We start from the raw sequence: 27357 nt of genomic DNA, 5'->3' as shown, positions 1-27357 counted from the left end.
AGAGTGAACAGATACAGCAAAGCTCTCGATGGCTGGGGTGATGTTCACGAAGAAGCTGAAGCAAGGCCTAATTCCCTGAGGTCATCGCATCTGGCAGAAGCACAGGACTGTGATTGTCCATGCCCCCGATCTAAGAGTAATTAATGTGGTTTCGGGGAAGAAAGGAGAAGAAGAGAAGCGACTCGGAAAAGTCTCTACGTAACTACGATGCAGTATTCTTATGACAGGCCGAGTTATCATGCTAATCACGGCATACTCAATTAGCCTCCTCCGGTCATCATAAACTCCTAGAAGGCAAAGGCTCACCTCCACAGACGAGGACACAGTATCAGATAGCAATCCAAAGGAGCAGACATTTTTAACCGCTCTCCATCTCACTTAAGGAAATGCAAACAAAATAAATAAGACAACAGAAGAAATATTAAAATTATATGTGCCGAGGATTTTCCCTGAAGCATTCATAGTAAAGAATTACAAATAACCTAAGTGCCCCAACAACAGGTGAATGGTTTTAAAATGTTTCTTTTCATGAAAAGAGAATGCGGAATAAACGTAAGTAAAAAAATACTCAACTTCATTAGTAAACAGAAATATAAAATAAGACAGCTGTGAGAGTCCATTTTATATCCATTACAGAGAATTTAAGAGCAAGTATGTTTAGTGGAAATCTTGCCGCCACCACTTACTAGCTGTGTGACCTTGAACAAGTTAATTAACCTCTCTGTTCTTCATTTTTTAATCTGTATATCTGGGGTTAAAAGTTTACCTCTCTATGCCTCTGTTTCCTCATCTGTAAATCGAGGATTAATAACAGTACCTAACTTCACAGGTGGTCATGAGGATTAAACAAATTAACATATGAAGAACGCTTACAGGTACAAGCACCAAGAAAGGGTATTTTAGTTTGATACCAAGTGCTAGTGGGATTTAGCAGGAACTTTTTCTTATGAACCACTGGCAGAGGGCAAAACAACCATTTTGGAAAGGTCTGTGGTGCTATCTTTTAATGGTAAACATGCACATAACCTATGATTCTAGTCCCAGAGACACGCTGCATATGTGCATCAGGAAATGTGTACACAAATGTTCATAGCAGCATTACTCATAAAAACCAAATTGTGGAAATATTCTAAGTGCTTACCAACCACAGAATGGACAATGGAATATTATACAGCAGTGCAAGTGAATGAACCATAGGAACATGAATGAATCTCAGAAACTACACTGAGTAAAAAAAAAAAAGCAAGCCTCAAAAGACTGTATATAGTTGACCAATTCTAAAAAGCTCAAAAAAAAAGCATATATAAAAGTATTGTGTAAGAATACAAACACATGTAATTAAAACTTTTTTTAAAAGCAAGGGAATGATAAACACAAAAGTCAAGGTAGTGGTTGCCTCTGGAGGTGAAGAAGGGGGACAGGGTTGGGGAAACATCCAGGGAGTTTCAGTGATGTTAGCAACATCCTAGCTGTTAATGTAGGTAGGGAGTTTACATGTGTTTATTATTATGCTTTATATTGCAGCATGTTTAACATATATGAAACACTACATCAAGTATGTTTCAAATAATACATAAGAAAAATTGTAATATTCCATCAGTAGATATATGACTATTTAAAATGATAAAGAATGAAAACACAGGGAAATGTCTTCAATAAAAAAAAGAAACTCAAGAATGTACTTATAAATAGATGCTTTCTGATGGTTTTTATGACAGGGGAAGTGTTTACACTACTTGAAGTGGAAAAACACAGGATTTGAATTATTGCCCAATTTAAGAATCCAATTCTGTTAACAATGCATGTCTGTGCACACAAACAAAACAACAGGAGGAATTATGCAGAAATGTTAACAGTGCTCATCTCTGGGTAGCAGAGAATGGGTATATTCTCGCGTTCACAGTCTCCAGAATTTATTGTAGGTATTGCATTTTTATTTAGGGGGGAAAGCTTAAGAATAGAGTACCTACAACACACCTGAAAACCCTGCACAAACTATGCGGGCCTCTGAACAAAAACTGGAGCCTCACGGAGAGGAATTCGTGGGTGCATTTTCTTCTTGCTATTTCTGTTGACACACACACACACACACACACAGAGAGAGAGAGAGACAGACAGACAGACAGACAGACAGAGAGAGGGAGAGAGAGAGAGACAGAGAGAGCGCTGAGCAGCCCTCTGGGAGGGAGACTGGGTCTGGCTGAGGCGGGGTGCCAAGCGTGAGATTCCCCACCCATGAGAAGTCCTCTGTAAGTCACTGTGCCCAGCACAGCCCTACCAGGCCGACCCCTGCAGCAACCCCTCACCCACCAAGCAGCTTGCTCCTCCCCACAGCGACCCCGGCAGGGGCGGGGTGAAGCCGAGCCCAGCCGACTCTCCAGACGGAAGCCCCTGCCTCAAGCAGCAGCCCAGCACGAGGCCAGCAGGAGGAAATGGAGCCGACCACATCTGAGGCCTGGCGAAAGGAGCGGCAGCTGCCTCGGAGGCCGCCAGCGCACGAGAACCAGAGAACCAGAGAACCAGGTCAGGATGCAGAGGCGGCCCCTCAGCCAGACAGCGAGACAGCCTGTCTTCCCCAGCACACACACACACACACACACCCCACACACACACAGCGCCACAGCCACCGAGACCATCGCCCAAGCCACGCAGTGCGTGTCCCACAGCCAGAAAAGCCCCCATCAGTCCCCACCCAGGCCGCGCAAGCCCCCGGCCCCACCCACCCAGCTGCTCGTACTCAGTTCTTACCACCCACCTCCTACCCCCAAAGTCTGAAAAGCTAAGGCAGTGAGAAACTTTGCCAACATCACAGTCCACTGACAGAGAGCCAATCCTTGACTAATAGCTCCGTGCATTCTCCCTAAAGGTGCCCCAAACCCCATAAAACCTACTGGCAGTTCCGGTGTGTCAAAAGGACCAGCGCTAGAGGACGATGATGAGAGCACAGCTAACAGTTCTGAGCGCTGGGTACTATCCTCTGCATTAAAAAAGCACTTTCATGTTTAAACAGAACCTTTTCAAGTCTTCCAACAACCCAACCCCCATTTTAGTGGATGAGCAACTGAGGCATGGAGAGGTTAACTAACATACTCCAAAGGCTGGAAATGGGTGAGTGGCAAAGGCTAAATCTAACATGGGGCCGATAGTGGATGCCCATGGCCTCCTAGCTACCAGGGTTCTAGTCTTTCAGAGAATGAGTTCCCACATTTGCAGGAGAGTCTCAATAACTACGGATTTCAGCCTCCTACTTGAACCCCTGTTGAGTGAGTTTGCCCTCATCCATTCCTTTCTCAAAGACTCGAGAGGACTTAAGTTTTTCTCATTCAAAGAAATGAATCTTTAAGCCAACACCCAAAAATCTGTAGGAAAAGCAACTTTTGACAGAGGAGGCTGGTGGAGGCCAGTCGTAAGACAGTCTTCACATAGTGGGCTAGGAAATGGAAAAGGGGGGAAGCTGACATTTAGGGAAGCCAGAAGGCAGGAAATTGGGGAGTGCAAACAAGTTCTATTTATCCTAAACCCCTGGAAAAAAAAAATCACACAATACATCTCAGTGTAAAGTCTTGTTACCTGCGGTCACTGCAGGTCTGTTAGCCCAGATAACTGAAAGATGCCAGTAACCTGGGTTCTTGTACATGTTCATCTGAAAGTCCTGTCTTCAATGTTGGGAAAAAAGGGAAACAGGAACCTCAGCCTTTCCTCATCCATTTTCTCCTTCCTGAGGTCAGGGGTGATGAGGAAGTCAGTAGGAATCCCCCTCCCTCTCTGTGGCAGACTCCCAGTCTCCCACCCACCCCCACACCTCCTTCCCTAGGTTTTTGTGACGCTGCTGGATCCTGGTCCTCCTTCGTCCCGTCCACAAAGCTGCTCTCCACCCTTGCGCACTCACCCTCTCAGCCCTCCTGGAAACCTCACCTACACCCAAGGTTCCACTGCTCAGCCTGCACCAATAACCCAAAAGCTTCCTTTCTCCTGGACTGTTCCTCAAGCTCCTGCCCTGCTCTCCAACCAGCACATGTTTCCACTTGGGTGCAACTTAAGTTCAACACACTTAAAACCTAATCCAGCACCTGTCCCCCTTTTCCAGCAACTCTTCCTCTGGACTTTCCTTTCTTAAAATTCATGTAAAGAGTCATTCTCTTGGGTATCCTGGCTCAAACCTTCGGTCACCTTTGAAGTCCTCCCCTTTGTTTCCCTATGCAAGCAGACCCTAGTCCTGTCAACTGCTCCTCTGGACAGTATTGCAGATCTGCCTTCTTTCAGTTCTCTCCTTACTTATCTCTCACAGGGACAATCAATCGTAGGAGGCTCCCTGACTGGCCAACCCACCTCTGCTTTTGCCCCAGCACATCACCCTCAGAATCATATTCAATCCACTGAACCTTGAGCCTACATCCTCCAACTCCCAGGCCAGGGTGCCCACGAATTCACTACTTCAATCTTCTCTTTTGATATGACAGAAATAAACGAGTACATAAGCAAATAAATAGACAGATACATGTATCGAGGGCAATAAAGACCTTTGCATCTCACAGTGCTGCTCCTGGGAACTTAAGTTTATAAATTTGCACTTCAAAAAATATTTTCTACGCTTTAGTGAAAACTGAAAACTCAGGATGAGGGGAACAGTCTAGTAAATTATGATACAACTCAGTGGAATATTATACACTCATGAAAACCCCAAAATTATGAACACCAGGGAAAATATTGGGTCAAGTGGCAAGTAAACACCATACTGTATGGACTATGTAAAACCATGCATGCAAATGATAAAAGAGGGAAAGTAGGGTTTTTAAAGTGAAAATAGCTACAGTAGCCCCAAAGAATTATGCAATTTCACCTGCAGATGCTATCAGCACATTTTAACAATCATACATTTCATATATGAATATATAAAATTATGCATTCATTTATTTATCCCTCCAACAAATATGTACTGAGCACTTACTATCTGAGTGTCAGTTTTAGGCACTGCGGATACAGCAGTGACCGAGCAGTCCCTGCCTCATGGACAGACTTTTTAGATGTTTGGATTTGTCTTGGGTTCCATTCAAAGGTAAGTTCCTTCAGGGCAGAACACGTACCACTATCTCTAAAATGTGTGTAGCAGTATAAATCTGTCATGTACTCTGTGACTTTGAGTATGTGATGAAAGCAATGAAAACTGATATTAACTGTAAGTTTATCTCTAAGTGAAGCTGCCCTTGGTGTAATTACTGATAGAATATCAAAGGCATACTAAAACTCATTATAGAGCCAGGGAAAACCCTGATAGATGACCCAAGAGAATACAGAAAGATCATAATAGAACGACAAGGACAGTAAAGAAGAGCTGTAGAAGATACTGAGAGAGATGGAAGAAAAGAAACGTCTGTCACTGCAAAGTGAAAAATGAAGAGGTAGGGACCTCCCTGGTGGCGCAGTGGTTAAGAATCCGCCTGCCAACGCAGGGGACATGGGTTCGATCCCTGGTCCGGGAATATCCCACATGCTGTGGAGCAACTAAGCCCATGCACCGCAACTATTGAGCCTGTACTCTAGAGCCCGTGAGCCACAACTACTGAGCCCGCAAGCCACAACTACGGGGCCCATGTGCCACAACTGCTGAAGCCCGTACGCCTAGAGCCCATGCTCCGCAACGAGAAGCCACCACAATGAGAAGCCCGCACAGCACAATGAAGGGTAGCCCCCACTCACCACAACTAGAGAAAGCCCGCGCACAGCAACGAAGACCCAATGCAGCCAAAAATAAATAAGTAAATTAATTTTTTTTAAAAAATGAAGAGGTAAAAACAAGAAATTCAAAACAAAACAAGAAACTCCCACTTCCCAGAGATGACCATAGTTTACATCTGGCACCTTTTTTCTCCTATGCAACGTACACAAAATTGGGGTCACTGAGTATATCTGGGTTTTTAAAAATGATGAGTTCTTCCCTACTGTATCATAAGTATTTTCCCATAGCGTTAACTCTTCTTCAAGAATTTCATTTCTAATAATTTTACTGCTTTCCCTGGCACATATATAGCACATGTACAGCCCCTGATGTTGAACATCTAGTTCTCTCACATTTTGCTACATTCCCACGACACATACTAACGGTCAGGGTAGTTTCTTTCCTCCTTCTCCCACCTCTATTTGGGCCTGTGATTCCTCTGAGGACAGGGATGGAATACTGGGCACTAAGTCAGGGCTCTGGTCCGCTAAATGGATGGATTCTAACAGCCCCAAAGGCTGTATATGTAACACCCTTGATAAGAATGGTAGGATTTCACTCACATTAGCACAAGGGTTTCATCTCATTTGAGTGACAACTTAGAAGGTATGTCTCTAGTCTGCCTTTGGGGAGGAACATCACGCAGTGACTAAATGGAACGAAGCACTGATACACGCAACATGGATGAACCCTGAAAACATTATGTTAAAGGCAAGAAGCCAGACACAAAAGGCCACCTATTATACGATTCCACTTACATGAACTGTCTAGGGACTTCCCTGGTGGTCCAGTGGTTAATAATCCGCCTTCCAACGCAGGGGACACAGGTTCAATCCCTGGTCGGGGAACTAAGATCGCACATGCCACGGGGCAACTAAACCCGTGTGCCACAACTAGAAAGAAGCCCGCACACCACAACTGCTGAGCCCACGTGCTCTAGAGCCTGTGCGCCACAACTGGAGAAGCCTGCATGCCACAACTAGAGAGTAGCCCTCAACGAAGAGCCTGCACACTGCAACGAAGACCCAGCAGAGCCATAATTAAAAAAAAAAAAAAAGAAAGAACAACAATGTCCAAATGAGCCAAATTCATAGAGACAAAAACATTAGTGGTTGCCTAAGACTGAGGGGATTGGGGGAGACAAAAAGGGCGTGAATGCTAGTGGGTAAAGTTTCTTTTGGGGATGACAGAAATGTTCTTAAATAGGTAGTGCTGACAGTTGACCAATTCTGTGAATATACTAAAACCACGGAATTGCACACTTTAAATGGAGAAATTGTATGTTATGTGAATTAAATCTCAATAAAACTGAAATTTAAAAAAACCTTGAGAGAGGGCTTCCCTGGTGGCGCAGTGGTTGAGAGTCCGCCTGCCGATGCAGCGGACACGGGTTCGTGCCCCGGTCCGGGAAGATCCCACATGCCGCGGAGCGGCTGGGCCCGTGAGCCATGGCCGCTGAGCCTGCGCGTCCAGAGCCTGTGCTCCGCAACGGGAGAGGCCACAACAGTGAGAGGCCCGCGTACCGCAAAAAAAAAAAAAAAAACCTTGAGAGAAAACCTTCATTTCTATCTCTGTAAGAAGCTTTAAGACAAAAACAGAAAATGAATACTTGCTCCAGGAGGGGAGAGCTGAGCCGGTGAGCTCACCCCAAAGGTGGAGGGAAAAGGATGGAGGAATGACAGGAATATTGTAAAAAAAACTCTTCTTAGTAACTCCCTCACATAAGTGTTTATCACTCCTCTTATTTCCTCATTGGGTTACAAATGAAAGTGAAAACAAGAGGCCTTATCTCAGGGAAAATAGTGGTAGTCAAGATGGGGAGACCACCTCCCACTCCACTGCCAAGTTTTGAAGGGAAAGACCCCTTAGGACAGCAGGGTTATAACTTCTGAGAGGAATGGCAATCAAGCTGGTGTGGCCATGAGCTCCGGGTTGAGGAAGAAAGAGATGAGCTCTGAAAATGCATATGCCAAGGTCCCCCAAACCAAGAACCATTGACATAAAACCTGCTGAGCAGCTGAACAGAGTCACAGATGAGTCAGACAAGAAATGTAGGATGGTTCAAAAGGTCCTTATTATTCTAAAAAAGGGCGGGGGAGAAGTTTGCAAGAGATTCAGTAAAATAACAAATAAGATAGAGAAAATGTATTAAGCAATTAGTATGCCCTTAAAAAGCTAAGTTTTTTATTTGTTTTTGTTTGTTTTTGCAGTATGCGGGCCTCTCACTGTTGTGGCCTCTCCCGTTGCGGAGCACAGGCTCCGGACGCGCAGGCTCAGCGGCCATGGCTCACGGGCCCAGCCGCTCCGCGGCATGTGGGATCTTCCCGGACTGGGGCACGAACCCGTGTTCCCTGCATCGGCAGGCGGATTCTCAACCACTGCGCCACCAAGAAGCCCAAAAGCTAAGTTTTGTTGAAAAAAATGAATCATGTTTTTAATACCCACAATACAAGAGGGTGCTGCCACGGCAAGATAACTATCTGTTCCATGTCCCCCTTGTAATGCAAATGACCACTCCAGAACCTCCACAGAAGGACCTGGGGCCTGGTGACCTGCTAGCTCTGGCCAAGCCGTGGGACATATCCAAGGCTCCCACTTTTGGCTGTCTGGCCACTAACCCAAAAATTGCCAAAGGGGTTAATCCCACACCTCCAGCCCAGGTGTCACTCCTCAGAAAGCAGCCATGCCCCACCCAAGGCAGGGAGATCCTTGCTCTTCAGCCCTTTTCGCAAAAGGGAGTGGCAGTGGCAGTGGCTGCACCAGTTTTTCTGTTTGTATAAAATGAGAAGCATATTTTTATTTGGCTTCAGTTATCAGAGCATTTTAGTGTGCATTATTTAGATATTTGGGGATTTTTTTCTACTTGACTCAGAGGCTGGACAAATGCTAACATATATATAACACTTTCTACTTTCCAAGTATGTTCTAAGAGCTTTACATTTTTCATCCTCATAACCCCTTATTTTACACAAGAGAAAACTGACGCATAGGAGGTTAAGTAACTTGTCCTGAGGTAATGCTGGCTGGACCAGTTTTAAAGTCCCTCTCTCTCACCACCTCTGGCCATGATCCCTGGCCAACACCAAACCAGCTAGGGAAGGGGTGGAGAGGGGTGCTGTGGTCTGGCATTGCAGATAGAGGGGCAAAGGGAAGTGCAGGAGGCAGTTCCCTGGAGAACTGGGCCCCGTGCCACCTCTCTGCCTGGGGAGCTGGCAAATGAGAAAGTCCTAGGAGTTAAGTGATCACCTGAGCTGGAGGGGCATGTGACCAGGAGCACTTGAGCAGAGAGACCAGATTCCTAGCCCCAGCTCTTCTAAGACTGTCTGACAGTAAGTCCTGGACAAGTCATTTTATCTATCTGGGCCTCGAAGATTTCTCACTTGCTTTAAAAAAAAAAAAAAAAAAAGTCAGGAAAAACTGAGATTCTGCTACAGACAAAAGGAGACTAAAAAAACCTGACCAATGAATATGTGTGATCTGGGGTGTTTCCCCCTACAAAAGAGGTAGTGACAACCGGCAAAATTTGAATAAGGTCTGCAGACTAATTAGTGTTCACAAGATTAAGTCTACATTGGTGTTGCATCTATGTTAATTTCCTGATTTTGATCATTGCACTTTGGTTATTTATGTGATTTTAGAAAATCCACACTCAGGTATTTAGAAGTGAAGCGTGTCGCATTTGCTACTTACTTTCAAATGGTTCAAATAAAAATTATAGAGAAAGAGATAGAAAAGAATACGGCAAATGTAGCAAAAATGTTAACATTTGGGAATCTGAGTGAAGAGAATTCTTTGTACTATTCTTGCAACTTTTCTAAAACTCTGAAATTGTGCCAAAATCGAATTTTTTTTTTAAACTTATTTTTGGCTTCATTGGGTCTTCACTGCTGAGTGCGGGCTTTCTCTAGTTGCGGTGAGAGAGGGTTACTCTTTGTTGCGGTGCGTGGGTTTCTCATTGTGGCGGCTTCTCTTGTTGTGGAGCACGGGCTCTAGGTGCACAGGCTTCAGCAGTTGTGGCACGTGGGCTCAGTAGTTGTGGCACACAGGCTTAGTTGCTCCGGGGCATGTGGGATCTTCCTGGACCACGGCTCAAACCCACGTCCCTTGCATTGGCAGGCAGATTCTTAACCACTGCGCCACCAGGGAAGCCCTGAAATATTTTTTTAGAAGAGTTATGTTACTAGATGATCTCCAAGACTCTTCCAGTTTCTGTGAAAAGGTAACATTATCCGCATCTTACAGACAAGGAAGAGGAAACAGGGTGAGCACAGCTCCTCGGCAGCAGGAGGAAGGCTCTAGAACTCAGGGTCTCTGATCAAGTCCTGCCCCGCCACCAGACCCCAAGTTCTCCCCACCGCTGAAGGACAGTGAGCCCCACACGCTACCCCAGGCACTGGATGAGAACTGCAGAGCAGAAGGCAAGTAAGAAATAGGACACCTGGGCAGTGTCAGGCTGGCTGTCGGGAGAATTGGAGAGCCTCAGGATGTGGGCTATTCCACTCCCCACCTAGACACGTTCCCTCCACGTGTACAGAGCACACCCCAGAGGGCCAACCTGAAGCTTTAGCAACACACACAACACATACAAGCTCCAACAGAACACACAGGCTCATGTGGAGCGCCAGAATCACAGCCTGAGCTGACAAGCAGTACAGCCCCGGGAGGGCGGCCTTTGGCCCTCTCTGAGCAAAAAGAACACAACATCTGGAAATCTTAAGTCTCCTAAATGACTCTAGGGTCAAGAGGAAAAAAAAAATCAAAATCACAGTTACATTTATTTCCAATCTGTTTATGCTAGTTGTACTTGTTATGGTAAGTGTGTACTTTAAACATCATTAATATATAATCTGATATGAATATAAAAATAGAGTTGTTTCTGTGGGAAAAAGGTCACAATTACAGATTTGAAGATTAATTAATACCAATGAAAACAACAGTTATTAACAGAGAAAAATTCATGCTTCTATAATACTTTTGTTAAGTAGGAAGGTAAACAAAGGTTTCAATCCAAGAAACTAGAAAATAAGAACTAAATAAAAGGCAGGAAAGAGAAATCAGTAAAGACAGAAACAGCTGATTAGAAAACAAAATGTAGTGGTATTTATAAATGACTCTAATAGATGGTTCACCAAAAGGCCAATAAAATAAGCAAACTTCTGTTGATGATTTTTAAAAGAAAACATAAACATTTATATTAGAAATGTAAAAAGAATATAACCATCATCAGTGATTAAGACATGAAGTGCTTTACTAAAAAGTTTGAAAACATGGATGAAAGAATGATTTTCTAGGAAAGAGGTGGGAATATTAAAAATATTAATCAGGAAACAAGTAGAAATTTGTCAGAGAGCTACCCTCGAAAAAAGGCACCAGGCCCGGTACTTGTTTATTACATTATTTTTCTAGCTCATAAAAAATGCTGATCTTTCTTATTCTTTTTTCTTTTTTTAACATCTTTACTGGAGTATAATTGCTTTACAATGGTGTGTTAGTTTCTGCTTTATAACAAAGTGAATCAGCTATACATATACATATACCTCATATCTCCTCCTTCTTTGATCTTTCTTATTCTTTAATTATCCCACATCCCTGTGAGGTAAGCGCTCTCTCTCTATTTTATAGACAAGAACCCCAAGGGCTCAGAAGGGTCAAGGCACTGTCTCTCAATCACCCAGCCAGATGTGGCCACAGCCTGACATCTCCAGAAGAAGGCCCAGAAAACTCAGTGTTTTAAAATGCTCCTTAAGAACCTCTGTGATCAGCCAGGTTTGGAAACTTCTGGCCCTTACTACTTAAAGTGTGGTCCAGGGAATTCCCTGGCGGTCCAGTGGTTAGGGCTCTGCACTTTCACTGCCGAGGCCTGGGTTCAGTCCCTGGTCGGGGAACTAAGATCCTGCAAACCTCGCAGCAGGACCAAATAAATAAATGATAGAGTGTGGTTCAATGCACATCAGCAGTAACATCACTAGAGAGCTTGTTAGAAATGCAGAATCTCAGGCCCCACTCCAGACCTGCTGAATTAGAAAATGTATCGTACAGAAATTTCCAGGTGATTTGGATGAACATTAAAATGTGAGAAGCACAGGTCAGGCCTATATCTGTCTGACCTTGTCCAATTCCTCTTAAAATATGCAAAAGCAGTGATTGTTCTTTTTGGAAAAACCGAAAACCAAAACCAAAATAAACTGATAAACTACTAGAACTAGATTTAATCACAAAAACATGTAAAAAAATAAGTTTGGCAAAGTAAAACAAAAACATTAAAAAAGTAAAAGACATTTGTAATATTTGCCAAGGTACAACAAAGCATTAATACCACTAACACAAATATAAAGCTCTCTTATGAATTCATAAGAAAAATTACACAAAAGGAAAACAGGCAAAGCAAAACAATATATTCACAAAGAAGTGCAGATCACAACTAAATATAGCAATAAAAATTTTGCAAATCAATACATTTTACACCAATTTTTATACCAATTTAAAATAGCTTAGGGCTTCCCTGGTGGTGCAGTGGTTAAGAATCTGCCTGCCAAGGCAGGGGACCCGAGTTCGACCCCTGGTCCAGGAAGATACCACATGCCGAGGAGCAACTAAGCCCGTGCACCACAACTACTGAGCCTGCACTCTAGAGTCCAGGAGCCACAACTACTGAGCCCACATGCCACAACTACTGAAGCCTGCGCGCCTAGAGCCCCTGCTCCGCAACAAGAGAAGCCCACGCACTGCAACGAAGAGTAGCCCCCTCTCGACGCAACTAGAGAAAGCCCGTGCGCAGCAACAAAGACCCAACGCAGCCAAAAATAAATAACTTTATTTTTTAAAATAGCTTATGATAAACATGCATTATTTTTATAATCGGGGGTAAAAATCAATAAAGACTTTTAAATTTTAAAAAATATGACTGCTATAAAAAGATTATAAAATTTTAAAAGCTATAAAAATATTAACAGGAGTTCTGAGTGGTAAAATCACAGGTGTTTTATTTTCTCTATTTGCATACCTGAACTTCCTGATTTTTCTACAATGAACTTGCATTCTTCGTAATAAACAACAAAAAAGTTAACAATTTCCTTCCTAGAGTCTGATCTTATCTGAAATTTAATAGCTTTTACACTTAGTCTCTCTTGGTTTTTCACAAGTGTTTGCATAATGCCTTTCCACAAACCATCAGAGCACTTAAAGGCATGTCTTTTCTGTCCTCATCAAGCACTGGGAGCCCCAAATAAACAGAGCCCCTTTTACGTTACTCCATAGACTGGCAGGTTTTCAAACTCCTGTGGACAGAGGAATTACCTGTAGGAAGCTGGCCGCGGATGCAGATTCCCAGGTCCCACCCCCAGATAGCAACCCTGTGTGTCTATGGAGGGGATTCAGACGCAGCGGTCCTCAAACTACCCTTTGAGAATCCCCCTCCAATAACCCTGTGGGAGTGAGGGTGAGCGCAGAAAAGCAGGAAGTCCCAGCTAGTTCAGAAACTGGGCGAACTGAGTGTCTTACTGGTTGGCAGGGAACATCAGTCTCTTTCCACCCACCATGTGCACACGCAGGCTCCACCTGTCAGGGGTCAGTGCCCCTACTCCTGGAAGAGGGCGACAAGCAGGTGTGGGTCGGGCCTAGGAAAAGGCTTTCTCCAACAGGTGAGCCAAAGCCCTGAGCAGCCCCACGTTGCAGCGTGACTGCCAGAATGCACTCTGCTCTGGGAGAAGCACTTGGACCAACTCCATGGGTTCACGGAGGCCCATCTGTCAAAGAGTTTCTGCTCAGCACCCTGAGAAGGCAGCTCCTCCAGAGCTGGCAGAGATGCAGCTGGGGCTGCCACAAGGAGCTGGAGGACTCGTCATGGCCCCAGCAGGGCCCACGGCGACCTCCTCCACCCCAGCTGGGCACTGGAAGAAGGAGTAAGACTCGGATGGGGCGGGGGCCCAGAGCAGTGCTCCCTCCTCCTCCTTGGCCTCATGGGGGTACCCTGGGTTCCACCGTTTCCAGGGGTTTAAATGAACTAGCAGAAGAGCCAGAGAAAGAATTTCTCTCTCTCCTCTGCCGCCCTGAGCATTGAAGGAGAGGGCGAGCACAGACCACAGGCTAAATGAGAACCATTCACTGCTGCAGTCAAAGGCAACGCGGTGACACACTGAACCAGATGCACAAGGGCTGGGAAGTGGCTTACAGCCCACCTGTAATTGCTATTTCTTTCACATGCACGAGCCAAGTTGATTCCCTCCTCCACCTTTTTTTTTTTTTTTTTTTTTTTTTTGCTGGCTGCTTGGAGTTTATTTTCTACTTGGTGCAAGGCACAGGTTAGAGGGTGGTGTCGGGAAGGCTCTCATGTGGCTTGGCCCCACCTTCTTTTTACACAGGCCAAGAGGCAGAAATCCTAACCTCTGCTTAACGGCAGCGGGGATTCTCGTGTCTCCAGGTCTGTAGACCCCATGCCCCAGGGATGAGGGGTCCCTCATTCATGGGTCCTGGTGGGTCCAGCCTTCCTAGGCAGCAGCAATCAGGGACCTGTGGTTATGGTAAGACCGGCAGGGCAGCAAGGCAGAGTGGCTTGCACTGGACAGTTCCACCAAGAAAATGTGCCTTCCATTCCCCAGTTACAAGTAAAAACTTAAAACGAAAACACAGTGAGAAGGATTAGCACACTGACAGGAATAAACTTCACCTAGAAATCCTGGCCGGGGGGCGGGGGGGCGGTCATAGACTCTGGAGGAGAACAGTAGAGAGAAGACACTACATTTGAGAAAGGAGACCAGCCACACAGACGCGGAGCCAATTTCACCAGTGGTCTTACAAGCTCTGCTTCCAGCCTTGATGAATCCTCATCCCCAAAGAGTAGTTGCAGATAAGTTTGTTTTATGCTGTCCTCAGGTATCCGGAAACCACGAGGGCAGCTCTCCCTATTACTTAGTGCTAATGAGGGTTAATGACCAGTGGGCATCAGCCCCAGGGTAATTATGAGGTATGGGTTCAGAGGGCTCCTCCCTAATATCGGCCTGTGGGAAAATGGCCCAGGACCTTCTTTTTACTGTGGGGACAGGGCAGGTGCCCCATCTCTGTTACCCGCCTCACAGCTCCCAGGCTTGGCTGCCAGGGCTGCTTTAGATTCTGCTCCTCACGTTGGCCTAGGTTGTCACACTTTGAGGAGGTGAAGCTCATTGTCTCTGTCATCAATTTGATTCCACAGCATTTATTAAAAGGATTTACTGCATGCCAGGCTTTGTGCCAGGTACTGGGGAACGAAATTGAGCAAGATGAGCACCTCACCACGAGGAATTCATACCAGGCACTAAAGTACCACTGCATTGGTACAGACAGTGCATACAGGGAGTGAGGGAACAAGGGGCTGCTTGGCCATCACAGAGGAGCCGACAAAAACCAGAGCATTTCTAATATACCTGCAATAGCCGGCTAGAAAGTATAAAGGCAAAAACAACAACAGAATCTACAGTATCCAAGGAATAAGCTTAATGAGAAATGTATAAGACCATATGAAGAAAACTTTAAAAAACTCTGATGCACACAAAACGACTAGAATAAACAGATACACTTCCTATTCCCTGGATAGGAAGACTCATTATAAAGCTGTCCACTCTCCCCCAAGTAATCTATAAATTCCATGTAATCCCAATTGAAAAATCCCAACATTTTTCACAGAACTTGACAAATTGTTTGTAAGCATATTTGGAAAAGGCAATTATTTGGCAAAAGAAAAGCCAAAGAAATGCTGTGGAAAAAAATGAGTTTGTTTTCGTTTAAACCAAATTGTTACATAAAAATTGCAGTAATTAAAACAATGAAATACTGACACAGAATCAGACAAATAATTCAATGGAACTGAAGAGAGGCCCTAAAACATTTGCTCATGAATATATGGGTATTTATAAAATGCTTAAGGTAGAATTATAAACCATTTGGGAAACTATAAATATTTAATAAACAGACTGGAGATAACAGTCTTTCTATTTGAGAAAAATCAATCCTTATCTTATTCCATATACAAAAATAAATCTCAGCTTAAAGAGATCTAAATATGTAAAATAAGACTATACCATAAAGTAAAAACTTGGGACTTCCCTGGTGGCGCAGTGGTTAAGAATCCACCTGCCAATGCAGGGACACGGGTTGGATCCATCCCTGGTCCAGGAAGATCCCACATGCCTCGGAGGAACTAAGCCTGTGCGCCACAACTACTGAGCCCATGCACCACGACTACTTAAGCCCGCGCGCCTAAAGCCCGTGCTCCACAACAAGAGAAGCCACCGCAATGAGAAGCCCGCACACGGCAACGAAGAGTAGCCCCCGCTCGCCAGCAACTAGAAAACGCCCACGGACAGCAATGAAGACCCACCGCAGACAAAAGTTAATTAATTAACTTAAAAAACAAAGAGTTGCATGGTTCTCTTCTAAAAAAAAAGTAAAAACTTGGATGTCAAAATACTGATGAATTCCAACTGTACAAAAATCAAATTCCATTTGACAGACACAGTGAAAGACAAATGAGAAGCCAACTTTTTCTTCAAAATATAATAGAGGTTAATGCTGATAATATATTAAGAACTTTAATGGATCAATAAAAAGACAATCTAATTTAAAGTAGGTAATGGACATAACAGGTAATACACAGAATAAGTGCAAAATGGTTAACATTTAAAACACTCTCAGGAATTCCCTGGCGGTCCAGTGGTTAAGACTCGGCACTTTCACTGTGGTGGCCTGGGTTCAATCCCTGGTCAGGGAACTAAGATCCCGCAAGCCGCACAGTGCAGCCAAAATAAATAAATACATAAAACATTCTCAAGTTCACTAATTAAATACACTAATATGATATATCTCTTTTCACCTACCAAATTGGCAAAAATTAAAAACTGGTAATTCCTCATTCGGTGTTAGTAGGAGAGCAAATTTGATAGATATTATCAAATTACCTTTTGGAGGGTAATTTGGTGGTGTCAATTAAAACTCCATTCGTATGATTTTGCCCTATACAAACACCTGAACAAATAACCCCCAAATATATGTACAAATACGTAAACTACTACATCATTTATAATTGCAAGAAATTGTAACTATAAGTGTCCATCAATAGGAAACAATTACAATTAACCCATAGAATGAAAGACTCCACAGCCATTTAGAAGGCTAAGATAAGTGTACCAACACTGAAAGATAGCCTCAACACATTATGAGCAAATAAAAGATTGCCCGATATGTATATGTATATGTATAACTGATTCACTTTGCTGTACAGCAGAAACTAACATTTTAAATCAACTATCCCCCAAAAAAAATTTTAAAAACAAAAAAAAAATACTGTATTTAAAAAAAAAAAAAAAAGATTACCCCAAAAAAGGTATGGTACGAACACATTACTGCAGGAAAGGCATTACGCTCATGTGCTCATTCTGGATTGTTAATAGAGATTATACTGGGATGGAGAAGATACAGGGATTTTTCAGTTTTCAGTTTATATACTTTGATGTTATTTTATTTCTTTAAATGGGCTTGTACTACTTTTATTTAAAGTCCCAAAATTTCTTTTCCACTTTGGAGAAAAACAGAAAACGAAAGAATAAAAATAATTTTGTCATCGGTCTCTAGGTTGAACTCGAAGTTCATCCCTTCTCTGTCCCCTGCCCATACCCTCCCCCTGGCCTTTAGTGTCCTCTAGGGAGTCAAGATAACGGGTGAGAAACTCTACCCAGCAAGGTACTGCACTGTCTTCCCTTAGTGTGACCCCTGGGCCAAGTCCTGCTCTGCTGGCTTGAACAAGTTCAGGCTGGCTACAGAGGCCTCCCCACACCACACCAGGCGCTGCTGCACCCAGAGAGGGGAGACTCTGCCTTCCTAATTGGAACCATTGTTGCCAGCACTCCGAGTTCTAGGAGGGAACACAGAAATGGATTTTCAGCGGAGCACAGGAGGAGATCGATGCCCACCCTGTTTCTCCTAGCACTATGGATCCCTCACTTGTCTTCTACTGTCCTCTCCATCTTAGGACATTATTCACAGCCTCAAGGACACCAACTGGGCCATAGCTTCTAGAGGTGCATGAAAGAACAGGGAGCAAGACTTGAACCTGCAGCCTAGGCCAGCTCAGCTAGGCCATGAGCTCTAGGTCAAACGTTTCTTTCTCTCCATCCTTAGCTTCTAGCTTCATTTTCTCTGGTGCTAATGTGTGAGGCTTTTCTAAATACTACTAAAACTTCAATTTGGGCTTAGGATATGCTCTGGTCCTAGTAATTCAAACTGATTTTGCTTGTTAGGTTTAAAAAAAAAGTTTTCCACAGGTCCCGTCTGCTAAGCTGGTAAGCTACTACTAGGTCCCTTCCTAGGGGTTTGGAGACAAAGCCCCCAAAAGTAAGCAGGCACTGCATTGTCTGGCCTTGGCATTTTTCCACATACAGGGATTCTCTACTAGGCCTGTGTTAGGAGGAAGGGAGTCAGGCTACATCAGGACGTGGTATTTTCAGGTTGGGTAAGCCATCGGCATCTCCCCAAGAACTCCAACAGACATAAAACATCAAAACCTGGAGAAGGAGGTCACAGTATAACTTAGAGAAAAAGTCATATTTTTAAATGTGTTTGTGAACAAAGAAGAAAAAAGCAGACAAAGATAGAAAAAATAGAGTGTCCTAAGGATCCAACTGAGAATCTAGAAAAAGCACATACTGGGGACTTCCCTGGTGGCACAGTGGATAAGACTCTCTGCTCCCAATGCAGGGGGCCTGGGTTTGATCCCCTGTCAGGGAACTAGATACCACATGCATGCTGAAACTAAGAGTTCGCATGCCACAACTAAGGAGCCCAAATGCCGCAACTAAGGAGCTGGTGAGCCGCAACTAAGACCCAGTGCAACCAAATAAATAAACATTTTCAAGAAAAAGTACGTACCAAATAAACCTAAGGAAAGGACAATTAATAAAGATTAAAGCAGAAATTAATGCTTTAGAAAACAGAAAGCACAACTGACAAATCTGCTTTTATATCACATAAAACTGGCAAAGCTAAGGAAGGAAAAGAGACAAAATTAATATGCAACATTAGAAATTAAGAAAGTGAAAAAATCAGATACTGAGGAAACTGAAAACCAATAACCATATATGCATTATGCTATCAATAATAAATCTGAAAACAGATCTCATGGAAAAGGCAAAGTAAATGTTTTGTACCAACAGCCACAAGGGGAAAAACATCTGAAAGCTACAAAGACCCATCCATCAAAAAAGGTACCAGGCTCAGACAGTTTCCTCAGCAGATTTTTTTTTCCCCCAAATCCTTAAGGAATAAAATGACTATTTAAACTGTTCCAGAACATAAAGAAAGAATAAAAGTTTCACAATGCATTATATGGAGTTACCATTACTCTAATACCAACATCTGACAATAAAAACACAAAATGAAAATTATAGATCTCACTCACAAATACAGATGCTAAACTCCCACATTAATAAATCAAATCAAAACAGCATGTTTAAAAAAATTCCCCATTACCGGGCTTCCCTGGTGGCGCAGTGGTTGAGAGTCCGCCTGCCGATGCAGGGGACATGGGTTCGTGCCCCGGTCCGGGAATATCTCACATGCCGCGGAGCAGCTGGGCCCGTGAGCCATGGCCACTGAGCCTGCGCATCCGGAGCCTGTGCTCCGCAACGGGAGAGGCCACAACAGTGAGAGGCCCGCTTACCGCAAAAGAAAAAAAAAAAAAAAATTCCCCATTACCAGCCATGGTATATTCCAGGAATGCAAAGATAGTTCAGTATTAAGAGTTGTATTAACACAGCTCACCTTATCAGTAGGTGAAGGAGAAATATCTTTTATCTTCAAACCATGTTAAAAAGACATCCCTGGCCTCGATTCCAGCTCCACCCCTTTATGAAACATGGGCCCTTGGTCATACTACCGTCCTGAATCTCAGTTTTCTTATCTGAAAGGTGGGGCTACCACCATCTGACTTGGAGCCGTCATGAGAACCATAAGAGAGAGAACTATGAAAACTTTGCCCCATGAGACACACACATGGTAAGTGCTCAACAGGTAGCACTGCAGTGAGTTATTATGTAGGGAAAAGTGGGCTATAATGCAGCATGACTCCATTTTTATAAAGAACACGGAACAAGCATCCAGTGTGCATAGAATCAAGTGCAGAGGGATAGTCCAGTTAAAAATGGTTAAACAGGTTGTGAGTTATGGACAAATTTCTTCCCTTCTATTTATTTCTATTTTCTAATTTTTCCAAGGAACATGTAGTATCTATATAATCAAAAAAGAGATTAAAAAGCCAAAAAATGTTACAGACTTTTGGATTTAGCCAAGATTGAGGACTGGCAAGCCTAAAGGCCAAGGTGGAAAAGGAAGTAAAGGGTAGACAGAATAGAGGGTAACACCAGGGAGGGGCTTGCAGGACTCCTCTGCCTTGCGCCCTATCACCTCGAAATCCACTCAGTTTCAGGAACACCCACACAGGCATGTAAAGGTGTTCCTGAGAGAGGACCAGCTGAAGTCCTCCAGGCCCAAAGCAAGCAAACACTGCTATACTAAGCATAGCTTCACCTACTTCGCCCAAATGCCTCAGAAATTCTGAACAATGGCAATGGGGTGAGGGTACTCATTTCTTGATCCAGGTGCTGGTTACACAGGTGTACTTACTTTGTGAAAACTCACCAAGCTGTACACAGCATGTGCTTTTATGGTGTGTGTGCTATCCTTCAATGAAAGTTTTTTAAAATTAAAAGCTGAGAGGAGAACACTGAGTTTCTGTCATCAGCTACAGAATTTCCCTCTTAAATTCTGGTTTTAATATGAACTTATGGATCAGTTTCATGGAACAGAACACTCAATCCAGTATTTTGCCTGACATGTCTCATTGTCTTAATAAATACAGCATCTGGAAAGATTTTCACTATAATTATCAATAGATGAGAAAAAAAATTCCAGGGCAAGCCAGGGATATAGGAGACACAGGGAAAGCCAAAATGAATGAGGGCAGTGGCTCTCAACCCTGAGTGCACATTTAAATCACCTAGGGAGCTTTGAAAAATGCTGGGGCCTGGGCTCCACCCCAGACCAATTACATCAGATTCTCTGGGTCTGAGGCCTAGACATTGATATTTTCTTTTTCAAAAGCTCCACAGACGATTCTAATATGCACTAAACTAGTTGAACCAGAGGGCCCGGCCGCTGGAAACTCTGGAGGCAAGCTGAAGCGTGGCCCCTGCGCATCCGGGTGGAGGCTGTGGAGGGGAGCAAGTATTTAGGGCTGAAGTGCCCTGCCACCCGCCCAGGTCTTCCTCCACATGCCGCTTCCCCAGACCTCAGCAGAGACCCAGTGAGGAGCAATGCCCCCCACATGGAGGAGGCAGCCTCTGGAAAGTAAGGGGGAGGGGCTTCCCAGGGGTTGGACACCGAACCCTGGGCTCTGGCTCCCAGCTGGGTGTTCAGACTGCTCCAGATCACTAGTCAATACAGCCCCAAGGCATATACCACTCCAACCACACAACCCCAGAACTAAGCCCTAACTACTACCCAGGGTCCAAATGACACCACTGGGAATCCACAGCTGGAAAACAGGAACCGAGGAGAAGTAACAGTGGAAAAAAGGGCCACAGGGCAGAGGTCAGTGTATAGGTCAATCATCAGGTAGGACCTGGCTCAGGGACAAGCGGTAGGGGCAGTGAAAAGGGGATGCCACGCAACCCACCTGCTGAGAGGTTCCAACACTCACCTCTGGGGCTCCCACACCCAGTCATCCTGCATCCATTCTACCTAGTCATGTGACTGGAACCCACAGGAGTGACCCCAACAGATGGCTATCTCGGCCTGGCAGCCCTGCAGCATTTTTACAAGCTCCTAGGTAACTCTGACACAAGGAGTCCTTTGCCCATGCCCTGCAAAGCAGTGCTCTTGGAGGCCCTCTCTCTGCTCGGTCTACTTAGGGCTGAGCTCAAAGCACGAGGGGTGAGAATGGGGACGGGCCGAGGCCGTGAGAAGAGCATGTTAGGATGGAGAGCACAGGTGGAGAAGAGAAAGGAATCTGCAGTGCCAGAGAAAACAGGGTAGGCATCTCTTGAGCACAGTCTCCAGCACTCCACTGAAAATCCATTTCTGTATTCCCCCACTAGAGTTCCGGTACAGGGCAACAATGATTCCCAACTGGGAAGGCACGGTCTCCTGGCTCTGGGTCCAGCAGAGCCTGGTACAGTCAGGCAGCACCCTCTTCACACAGCCTGAACTTGTTCAAGCCGCCAAATGGAGAAAGCTCAGAAGTCAAGGTACCCTGCCCAAGGCAACGGAACTTTAGTGTCTGGCAGGGCCCAAGTTCACTCTGGCAACTACAGGGGCCTGGCCTCTGCCTTAACTGTTCTCTTCCTCTAAGTCATGCAGCACACAAACACATACACACACACACACACACACACACACACACACACACACACAGAGTCCTGCCCCACAGGTTCTGACGATCCACCATGAGAACCTGAGACTTGCAAATATAAAAGGGCAGACAGGAGGCATCCTTACCTACAGAGGCTGAGATGCAAGTAAAATCTTTTGAGGTATTCCAAGAGAATTCGGGGGCAGCAAGATCTCTACTCTTCCAAGTGGTGGCTCTGTCCCCAAGATTGAGACTACGGAAGACAGGGGTCAAAACAGAGGACCCTCTGCTCTCCCAGAAGCAAAGTTCTAAAGTAATGCTGTTCAGGGAATGGCCCACAAACTGTTTATCACCAGTTCACCACAACATAAACACAGGAACCAAGAATAAGCCTTTAGAAACCGGCACTGCAAGTTGAACCTGCTGCTCCGTCCAAGTGTACATTTGCTGGACCATCTCATCCAATGGCTAACAGATTGGTCTAGATGGTGCTGAACTCCTGAGGGGAGCCACACGTGGCTAGAGCTGCCAACTAGTTGTACAAAGTAGGACCTGTTTTGGTCTGCAATAATTTGGGAATTAGGAAAAAGGTCCTTCCCCCCTTTTAGTCAGAAAAACTAACTCTGGAGGCAACCCCTTCATTTTACAGAGGAGACTAAAGTCCAGGGACTGCCGCATGGCTAATGAAAGAACCCAAGAGTAGGACAGTTGGGATTAGACAGGAAAAGAAACTGGACAGCTGCACTTCTCATCCTCCTCTTCCCAGCCAGTGGCCTCATGGGCGCTCCTTAAAGCAGTAAGGGCTCCAGGACCCACACACTTCAAATGAGTAGAAGACAATTTCAGGTTCAAGGCAAACTGCCCAGGTACAGTATTTTCTTCCAGCTTTTCCTGAATCTCAAACCCAACACATCTAAAGCCAACACCTTCCTTTCAAAATTAAGCTATCAGGACTTCCCTGGTGGCGCAGTGGTTAAGAATCCGCCTGCCAATGCAGGGCACACGGGTTCGATCCCTGGTCCTGGAGGATCCCACATGCCACGGAGCAACTAAGCCCGTGCGCCACAACCACTGAGCCTGCGCTCTGGAGCCCATGAGCCACAACTACTGAAGCCCGCGCACCTAGAGCCTGTGCTCCGCAACAAAGAGAAGCCCCCACAATGAGAAGCCCACGCACCGCAACCAAGAGTAGCCCCCACTCGCCTCAACTAGAGAAAGCCCGCGTGCAGCAACGAAGATCCAGTGCAGCCAAAAAAATTAAAATAAATTTTAAAAATTAAAAAAAACAAAACGAAGTTAAGCTATCGTCTCAGCTGGTCCATTTCTGACCCCACTACGCTAATCTGTACTCGCCAGATCCTGGAAACACTAACTTATTGAATATACGGTTGGCGTGTTGATTCTTCCTTCAAAGTCCTAGGAGGTCCACTAAGTCGATGATGAAAGCAGATGTAAAGAGCAGGGCTGGCTGGGGGTGAGAGGCTTGGTCTGCCACGTGCTAGTTCACAACCACAACACAAAGATCAAAAGCATTTACTGTATTTAAAAACAACAACGACAACACCTGCCAGTGATGGTTTTCGCGCTCAGTGTTACAGTTTTAGGCAACTTGGTCGATGTCTCTTACTTCTAGTGATATTGTGAACATCAAATCATAATGATTTCTCTTATTTTTCAGGACCTAGTACTATACCTGGAACATGGTAAACACTCAGTAAATGCAGAAAGACAAAGGGAGGAAGAAAGGGAGATAAAGTGAATGGGAAGACGATCACAGTTCTGGATAGCGTGATAATCTGTGGATTTTAACTGTCTCAGCCACCCCATCTCTATTTGCCCAAAGGCTTCCTAAACTAATCCATAAGGAAGCTATCTCCTCCTCAGAAGCTCCAGACAGGCTGGTAACGAGGGGGAGTCCTCAGCTGACTGCCAGATGCCAGAGTAGGAGAGAAAATGAGGCCAAAAGCCCAGGAGGTCAGGGTGGGAAAGACAAGATACCCAAAAGCTGAGCCAAACCAAGGCCTCCCTATACTCCCTGCCCCCATCCCCAGCCAGCCAAACTATCTGCTATAGCCTCGGGGGCATGGGAGGGGACTTGGCAAGACCACAATGATGGTTTCTAGCAGAAATGTCCATCTACAGCTGGAGGGAGCCCAGCACCTAGGTCCCTCCTCAGCCAGCCCAGCAAGGGGGCTAAGGAGCCATCACAGTGACCCCTGCAGGTAGCTCCAGGGCCTGCACCGTGGTGGGCAGGAAGGCTCTCCCTTCGGCTCACTCACCTACCTGTACTACAAAGTCTCTCCGCTCTCCCACAACATTAAAAAATGGCTGGGGTCACCAAGGAGGTGGAGCTGAGCTCTGGGACTCTAACTCTACCACTTTTTATGCGTGGTGACGCCCCCTCTTTCCATTCTCAAACTCAACTCTGAAATCCTCTTGGTTGGTTCCTTTCCTACCATCGTTTGATATGCTCACCTGCTTCCATATCTCCCCAAGTTCACTACTGCTTGTAAACATACCTCAGAGAGAAAAGACTTCCCGCTGGACCCACACAGAGGGCTGGAGAGTGGGAAGAGCAGGCGAGAAAGAACTAGTAGGAGTGACCCACGGTGTGTGGCAAGTTGAGGATCACAGATCCTTGACAAAAGGAGCAGTGGCCAAAGGAGAGACAGAAGGAAGAGATCCTGGGCACAGTTCCAAAACAGTTTCCACACATCCTCAGCCAGTGGAGGGTTCTCATGGGGCAGAGTATGGGAGCAGTGTGGGAGCCCGAGAGCAGGGCAGCCTGGTGCTCTCGGCACTGGGCACTCACTCCTGTCCAGGCTGCGAAGAGGGAGGCAGTGGCAACAGCGTATGCTATGGCATGTTCCTCGGGGTATCGTGGGTAGACACGTAACACACTAGACAGTAAATGACCACGTGCGTTCATCAGGCTCAACTCTATGCCTGTGACAGGCATGGCGCACACCCTACATCATGAATATTCTTGAAACCCTTGCAGGACTCAGCACACAGTAGATGAGCACATTCCCGCTGGTTGCTGGATACCCTTCACCCAGGGGGCTTACCCATCCTGTGCCCATCTTGTGGGAACACAGACTGGGAGACCCCTTTGTCCTGTGTCCCAGAGTCTTTGCCTGATCTGAATGAGCTCACACGCCACACACACCTTCCTACACCACCACCTCCTGACGGAAGAGGATCTAGCAAAACTGCTCCACCAGGGTATGTGGGACACCACACTCAACTGGCCACCTAAGAAAACTATCTGGGGGGAAGGTGGCACCAGGAACAGGGGCTCAGATCCAAGTGCTTGCTGGCAGTGGCAACCTGGACCAAGAGGAAGCTAAGCTTTTCCAACAGACAACAATGAAAACGAGCACAAACACCTCAGAGCTTTAAAAACGCCGCCCGGGGCTTCCCTGGTGGTCCAGTGGTTAGCAATCCACCTTCCAATGCAGGGGACGCAGGAACTGTGATCCCACATGCTGCGGGGCAACTAAGCCCGCGCTCTAGGGCCCGTGAGCTCTAGGGCCTACGCGTCACAACTAGAGGGCCCGCACGCTGCAACGAAAGATCCCACGTGCCACAAGGAAGATCCCGCATGCCACAACTAAGACCTGACGAAGCCAAGATAAATACATTTTTTAAAATAAATGAATAATAAAAACGCCGCCAGCTCAGGCCCCACTCTGAGAAGTGGGAAGGAGGAAGACATGTTTGAAGGGCATCCTCTGTTTCTCCAGGCAGCCCTGCTCCATGCCCACAACACTAAGGGTGGTGGTATTAAGCTGGGAGCTCCCATCAGGACGGCAGGGACAGCAGAATGCAGGCAGGGAGGAAAGGAGAACACACTTGGAAAGACCTGAAGAGAAGCCATCATTAGGCAGGAGGGGGTGCTTTCCGGAGTAAACAAACCTGCCAGCAGTCTTTCCTCCCAGCAGAGAGAGAAGCTCTGGCTGACAGGGCCAAAGACACAGAGGAGGGAGGGAGCTGCCCCTTCCCTGAGCCTATCTGTCCTCATCCCCTTGTCCTGCTTTCCCCAGGGTTGGGGGCAGAACAGGTGTACTCCATGATCTCCGTGTCCACAGCCCTCAACAGCACACAGGTAATCGATTACAGCAGTGGGCGGCCAGAGGCGGAAGTGGAGGTGACACCTGGGGGTTTCACCGGAGAAGGGGTGTGGAGTGAGCACATAGCTCTCTCCTCCCCACGCACAGCATCGCCAGTATCAACCACCTCTGCTTGCCTCAGGGGCCTACCACGGTCTTGTCCCAGGTGGTCACCCACTACTAGCATCCTCATCAAGGCTTGCCCAGCTCCCCAGGGGAGCCAATGCCACCTGGCTCTTCTCCTTCTCCCAGAAGCAAATTTCTTGCCCTCCCCCAAGTACTTCCTTGATGTAAGTTCCTTTGGGAGGAAGCCAGGGAACCACCCCAGCTCCTGATCCACCCCACAGCCTCAGCCAGTAGCCCCCATCCCCTCTGGGAAAGCAGAGCCCCTCCCTGACAGCGTCCCCACCCAGGCAGTGAGGGTGGCACTTCCAGCGCCTCCAGGGAGCTTCCCGCAGTTTTCCCAGGAAGCCAGAGGAGGATTTCCAGGGAGAAAAATCTCAGAGCATCTGGGGACATGAGCAGCTCACCCACCTGCTACCCAAGCAACCAGATTCCCCCAGCTCCTCACAGGCTCCAGGGGCTGAAGGAGAAGACAGAGCTGAGGCAGGGGCAGCAATGGGCTCCCTCCTCCTAGAAGTCCCATCCAGTCCTGCCTTGCCTACCTGTCCCTACACTCCTTCCCCAGCCCCTCTTCTCTGGACTTGAGAGGCAGCGGCACTGAGCTGCCTCTCGCTCTGTTTTCTCCACCCTGGGCCAGCAGAGGATACTGCTGAGTAATCCCAAACTCACGGCGGATCCCCAGCCCTGAAAACAGGGCAAAGCCCAAGGAAACCTACTGATCCTGGTCCTTGCCAACCAGGGAGGAACATCTGTGTTTCCTCGTAATGGCTTATATTCCACAGACTCTGCCCTGCCCCAAATACCCCAGCCCTGGCCCCGAGACAACCACACGGAGAAGCTCAGTGCCCCCTTCTCCACTTCCCACGCACCTGGTAACATTCCCTTCCAGTCCCCCAGACACCAAGCTGCACAGAGTAACAGCAGCCGACCGCCTGCAGGATTCCCAGTCATGATGTTGCATCAGCCCCCACCCTACCCAAAATATCCTCACCCCCACCACCTCCTCTCCTCCAGCCATCTCCATGGAAACAGCA

The 27357-nt window shown here is 46.1% G+C and overlaps 1 protein-coding gene across 5 annotated transcripts in view; it reads right to left on the bottom strand.

Annotated features, from left to right (window-relative positions):
- Positions 1-27357, bottom strand: part of TET3 (tet methylcytosine dioxygenase 3) — a 109462-nt gene that overhangs the window by 65106 nt on the left and 16999 nt on the right. The gene's annotated exons all lie outside the window — the stretch shown is intronic.

The sequence above is a fragment of the Neophocaena asiaeorientalis genome, unplaced genomic scaffold (assembly GCF_003031525.2).
Source record: "Neophocaena asiaeorientalis asiaeorientalis breed wild unplaced genomic scaffold, Neophocaena_asiaeorientalis_V1.1 scaffold1090, whole genome shotgun sequence".
Taxonomy (NCBI): Eukaryota; Metazoa; Chordata; class Mammalia; order Artiodactyla; family Phocoenidae; genus Neophocaena; species Neophocaena asiaeorientalis.
Note: the sequence above shows the minus strand (reverse complement) of the source record. Positions and strands in the feature narration are given on the sequence as shown.